This window comes from Ranitomeya imitator, chromosome 10, assembly GCF_032444005.1.
Source record: "Ranitomeya imitator isolate aRanImi1 chromosome 10, aRanImi1.pri, whole genome shotgun sequence".
Taxonomy (NCBI): Eukaryota; Metazoa; Chordata; class Amphibia; order Anura; family Dendrobatidae; genus Ranitomeya; species Ranitomeya imitator.
This window is the reverse complement of record NC_091291.1, coordinates 148,563,263-148,569,670: the sequence shown is the minus strand read 5'-3', so window position 1 is coordinate 148,569,670 and position 6,408 is coordinate 148,563,263.

Below are 6,408 nucleotides of genomic sequence, written 5' to 3'. Positions count from 1 at the left end.
AGCAAATCCTCTTCATACCCTGAAAACGGTATCCAAGAACCATGAAACATCATGATCTGTTCTCGTCAGATCACGGTGCATCGATGGTGTGGGTGGAATTCTGGGCCCGCTACATCGATGATATTTTCCCGATCTGGCGAGGCACTTCATCTGAACTTAAAATGTTTTTTTTCAGGATCTTAACAACAATGATCCGAATATACATTTATTTTTCAATTTTAGTTACCAGCAAATTGAGTTTTTGGATTTCTTGGTGAGGCGAAGTCATGACAGTCTCTTGCTCACTGATGCCTTCCGTAAGGATACAGCGGTCAATTCGGTGCTTCATGCAAGTTCCTCACATCCCCCTCATGTGATTAATTCAGTACCAATTGGTCAGTTCCTTCATATCAAAAGGATAAGTTCTTTTGAGGCAAACTTTGGATCCCATGTGGAGGAAATGAAAACTCACTTCTTGAAGATAAGATACAGCAAAGGTCAATTAAAAAAAAGCTTATAAAAGACCCAGGAATACTGATCACCAGCAACTTATTTACACTTCTAAAGGTACCGTTACACTAAGCGATGCTGTAGCGATATAGACAACGATCCGACCTAAACTAGATCGCTGCAGCGTCGCTGTTTAGGTCGCTAGGAGACGTCAAACACACCAACTCCAGAACGATGCAGGAGCGATCCAGTGACGTAACAGCGACTCACTTATCGTTCTCGCTGGTTGTTCGCTCCATGTAAAACATTGCTGGCATTGTTGCTTTTGCTGTCAAACACAACGATACATGCCGACCTGACGACCAAATAAAGTTCCGGACTTCAAGATCCGACCAGCGATGTCACAGCGGGATCCAGATCGCTGCTGCGTGTCAAACACAACGAGATCGCTATCCAGGACGCTGCAACGTCACGGATCGCTGTCATTCTCGTAAAGTTGCTCAGTGTGAAGGTACCTTAACAGACATGAACCCAGTAGTCAGGTAAGATTTGTCACCCAATACCACTCCCAGCGGGGTATGATGAGTGACATTGTTCATAAACATTGGCCTACATTGTTAGCTGATCCTATCTTGAGACAATATCTTCCGTCTAAACCTTTAGTTACAGCTAGACAGTCCCAAAGTTTGGATGATATATTGGTTAGGAGCTATTATGTACCTAAAGCTCCTCCTCCGCTGTTCCCTACTGGGTCAAAAATTCAATTACCAACTTGGGGATGTAGACCTGCGGGAAATGCTCCCAGTGTATCCTCACCCATCCCCTGTAGACTGTGAATCCTCGTGGGCAGGGTCCTCTCTCCTGTATCCTCACCCATCCCCTGTAGTCTGTGAATCCTCGTGGGCAGGGTCCTCCCTCCTCCTGTATCCTCACCCATCCCCTGTAGTCTGTGAATCCTCGTGGGCAGGGTCCTTTCTCCTCCTGTATCCTCACCCATCCATTATAGTCTGTGATTCCTCGTGGGCAGGGTCCTCTCTCCTCCTGTATCCTCACCCATCCCCTGTAGTCTGTGAATCCTCGTGGGCAGGGTCCTCTCTCCTCCTGTATCCTCACCCATCCCCTGTAGTCTGTGAATCCTCATGGGCAGGGTCCTCTCTCCTGTATCCTCACCCATCCCCTGTAGTCTGTGAGCCCTCGCGGGCAGGGTCCTCTCTTCTCCTGTATCCTCACCCATCCCCTGTAGACTGTGAGCCCTCGTGGGCAGGGTCCTCTCTCCTCCTGTATCCTCACCCATCCCCTGTAGACTGTGCGCCCTCGTGGGCAGGGTCCTCTCTCCTCCTGTATCCTCATCCATCCCCTGTAGTCTGTGAATCCTCGTGGGCAGGGTCCTCTCCCCTCCTGTATCCTCACCCATCCCCTGTAGTCTGTGAGCCCTCACAGGCAGGGTCCTCTCTCCTCCTGTATCCTCACCCATCCCCTGTAGTCTGTGAGCCCTCGCGGGCAGGGTCCTCTCTCCTCCTGTATCCTCACCCATTCCCTGTAGTCTGTGAACTCTCGTGGGCAGGGTCCTCCCTCCTCCTGTATCCTCACCCATCCCCTGTAGTCTGTGAATCCTCGTGGGCAGGGTCCTCTCCCCTCCTGTATCCTCACCCATCCCCTGTAGTCTGTGAGCCCTCACAGGCAGGGTCCTCTCCCGTCCTGTATCCTCACCCATCCCCTGTAGTCTGTGAGCCCTCACAGGCAGGGTCCTCTCTCCTCCTGTATCCTCACCCATCCCCTGTAGTCTGTGAGCCCTCGCGGGCAGTTTCCTCTCTCCTCCTGTATCCTCACCCATCCCCTGTAGACTGTGAGCCCTCGCGGGCAGGGTCCTCTCTCCTCCTGTATCCTCACCCATCCCTTGTAGATTGTGAGCCCTCGCGGGCAGTGTCCTCTCTTCTCCTGTATCCTCACCCATCCCCTGTAGTCTGTGAGCCCTCGCGGGCAGTGTCCTCTCTCCTCCTGTATCCTCACCCATCCCCTGTAGTCTGTGAATCCTCGTGGGCAGGGTCCTCCCTCCTCCTGTATCCTCACCCATCCCCTGTAGTCTGTGAATCCTCATGGGCAGGGTCCTCTCTCCTGTATCCTCACCCATCCCCTGTAGTCTGTGAGCCCTTGCGGGCAGGGTCCTCTATTCTCCTGTATCCTCACCCATCCCCTGGAGACTGTGAGCCCTCGCGGGCAGGGTCCTCTCTCCTCCTGTATCCTCACCCATCCCCTGCAGACTGTGAATCCTCATGGGCAGGGTCCTCTCTCCTCCTGTATCCTCACCCATTCCCTGTAGTCTGTGAACTCTCGTGGGCAGGGTCCTCCCTCCTCCTGTATCCTCACCCATCCCCTGTAGTCTGTGAATCCTCGTGGGCAGGGTCCTCTCCCCTCCTGTATCCTCACCCATCCCCTGTAGTCTGTGAGCCCTCGCAGACAGGGTCCTCTCTCCTCCTGTATCCTCACCCATCCCCTGTAGTCTGTGAGCCCTCGCGGGCAGTGTCCTCCCTCCTCCTGTATCCTCACCCATCCCTTGTAGATTGTGAGCCCTTGCGGGCAGGGTCCTCTCTTCTCCTGTATCCTCACCCATCCCCTGGAGACTGTGAGCCCTCGCGGGCAGGGTCCTCTCTCCTTCTGTATCCTCACCCATCCCCTGTAGACTGTGAATCCTCGTGGGCAGGGTCCTCACTCCTCCTGTATCCTCACCCATCCCTTGTAGTCTGTGAATCCTCATGGGCAGGGTCATCTCCCCTCCTGTATCCTCACTCATCCTCTGTAGTCTGTGAGCCCTCGTAGGCAGGGTCCTCTCTCCTCCTGTATCCTCACCAATCCCCTGTAGTCTGTGAGCCCTCGCGGGCAGTGTCCTCCCTCCTCCTGTATCCTCACCCATCCCTTGTAGATTGTGAGCCCTCGCGGGCAGTGTCCTCTCTCCTCCTGTATCCTCACCCATCCCCTGTAGACTGTGAGCCCTCGTGGGCAGGGTCCTCTCTCCTCCTGTATCCTCACCCATCCCTTGTAGACTGTGAGCCCTCGTGGGCAGGGTCCTCTCTCCTCCTGTATCCTCACCCATCCCTTGTAGATTGTGAGCCCTCGCGGGCAGGATCCTCTCTCCTCCTGTATCCTCACCCATCCCTTGTAGTCTGTGAATCCTCATGGGCAGGGTTCTCTCTCCTCCTGTATCCTCACCCATCCCTTGTAGACTGTGAGCCCTCGCGGGCAGGGTCCTCTCTCCTCCTGTATCCTCACCCATCCCTTGTAGATTGTGAGCCCTCGCGGGCAGGGTCTTCTCTCCTCCTGTATCCTCACCCATCCCTTGTAGTCTATGAATCCTCATGGGCAGGGTCCTCTCTCCTCCTGTATCCTCACCCATTCCCTGTAGTCTGTGAATCCTCGTGGGCAGGGTCCTCTCTCGTCCTGTATCCTCACCCATCCCCTGTAGACTGTGAGCCCTCGCGGGCAGGGTCCTCCCTCCTTCTGTATCCTCCCCCCTTTTCTCTCTTTTTCTTCTTTTTTTCCCTTCTTTTCTCTTTTTTCCTTCATTCTATTTACTTTTACCTTTTTTACACCTCAACCCTTTTTTTCTCTGCAGCCCGATTGATACTTACCCAGTTTTTGTTCCTTTTTTCAGCTCCCACTTTTGGTTTCTCCACTTCTGTTTTTTTCACATTTTCCTATTTTCTCACTTTTCATTTTTATTTTCTTTATTATCTTATTTGTTCATTTTTTATTTTCAATTTCTCTGTTTTTCCTGATGTTTTCACTTTTTACATTTTCATGTCTTCCCTCCAGCATCTTTTACCATTAATATCCTCTATTTTTATTTTTATCTTTCTTGTTTATTTTTCATATTTTATTTTAATTTTTATTGTATGTTTTATGTTTTATTTTTTCCTTCATTTAAACAATTTTTCATATTATTTGTCATTACATTTTTATCATTTTCTTTTCTTTCATCCCAATTTTATCATTATTATTCGATTTTTTTTTCCTTCTGTAATTTTTCCAGTTTGCAGGATTTGTCCATTGATAAAACTATCAAACCTCACTCCTGTTTTCCTACTCTTGTTTCATTATATCCCATTCATTCCTCATTTACTTTAGACTGAAACCTATGGATGCTAAACTTTGGTAAACTCCATTTCGCCTCCTATCTCCTTCAATGTTCGCCTCCTATCTCCTTCAGGGTATGTGCACACGTCAGGATTTCTTGCAGAAATTTTCCTGAGATTTTCCTAAGAAAAATCTGGCACCACTCCCAGGAAATCCGTATGCGTTTTTTGTGCGTTTTTGATGCGTTTTTAATGCATTTTTTTGTGCGTTTTTGATGCGTTTTTTGTGTGTTTTTTTAGCGTTTTTTCAAACAAATAAAGTTGGTTGAAAAAAAAAAGTATCCCATGAGGTCATTTCCTGGTCCAACCCCTCTTCTACATTTTGCTGCATTTGTCGCCGTATTGCGCAAAAAATCACCAATGAAAGTCTATGGGGGCGAGAAAAATACAGATTACACACGGACCAGAAGTGTGAGTTGCGAGAAATACGCAGCTGTGTTCTCTAGAAAAGCAATTCAGCGCGGTGTACAATAAAATCACACTGACAGGTTAGAATAGAATAGAATAAATGTGTACACATAGAATAGGTATATATATATATATATATATATATATATTATATATCAGTGAGACACATATATGTATATATATTATTACTTCATACAGCGCTAGATAGCTTTAAAGCCGATAATTCAATTGCCGGCTTTTGCTTTCTCCTTTCTAAACCCGACATGATATGAGACATGATTACATACAGTAAACCATCTCATATTCCCATTTTTTTTGCATATTCCACACTACTAATGTTAGTAGTGTGTATGTGCAAAAATTTGGGTGCTCTAGCTATTAAATTAAAGGGTTAAATGGTGGAAAAAATTGGCGTGGGCTCCCGCACAATTTTCTCCACCAGAGTGGTAAAGCCAGTGACTGAGGGCAGATATTAATAGTCTGGAGAGGGTCCATGGTTATTGCCCCCCCCCCCCCCCGGCTAAAAACATCTGCCCCCAGCCACCCCAGTAAAAGCACATCTGGAAGATGCGCCTATTCTGGCACTTGGCCACTCTCTTCCCATTCCCGTGTAGCGGTGGGATATGGGGTAATGAAGGGTTAATGTCACCTTGCTATTGTAAGGTGACATTAAGGCAGATTAATAATGGAGAGGCGTCAATTATGACACCTATCTATTATTAATCCAATAGTATGAAATGGTTAAAAAACACACACACATTATTACAAAGTATTTTAATGAAATGAATACACAGGTTTTTGTAAAATGTTATTACACTGGTAACATAGTAACATAGTAAGGCCGAAAAAAGACATTTGTCCATCCAGTTCAGCCTATATTCCATCATGATAAATCCCCAGATCTACGTCCTTCTACAGAACCTAATAATTGTATGATACAATATTGTTCTGCTCCAGAAAGACATCCAGGCCTCTCTTGAACCCCTCGACTGAGTTCGCCATCACCACCTCCTCAGGCAAGCAATTCCAGATTCTCACTGCCCTAACAGTAAAGAATCCTCTTCTATGTTGGTGGAAAAACCTTCTCTCCTCCAGACGCAAAGAATGCCCCCTTGTGCCCGTCACCTTCCTTGGTATAAACAGATCCTCAGCCAAAACTGGACACAGTACTCCATGTGCGGTCTAACTAGGGATTTGTACAGAGGCAGTATAATGCTCTCATCATGTGTATCCAGACCTCTTTTAATGCACCCCATGATCCTGTTTGCCTTGGCAGCTGCTGCCTGGCACTGGCTGCTCCAGGTAAGTTTATCATTAACTAGGATCCCCAAGTCCTTCTCTCTGGTAATGCACCTGAAGACCCTTGTTCTGTAAAAAAGGAAAAATAAAAAATCAACAATATCCCATACCTTCCGATGATCTGTCTCGTCCCACAATGTAA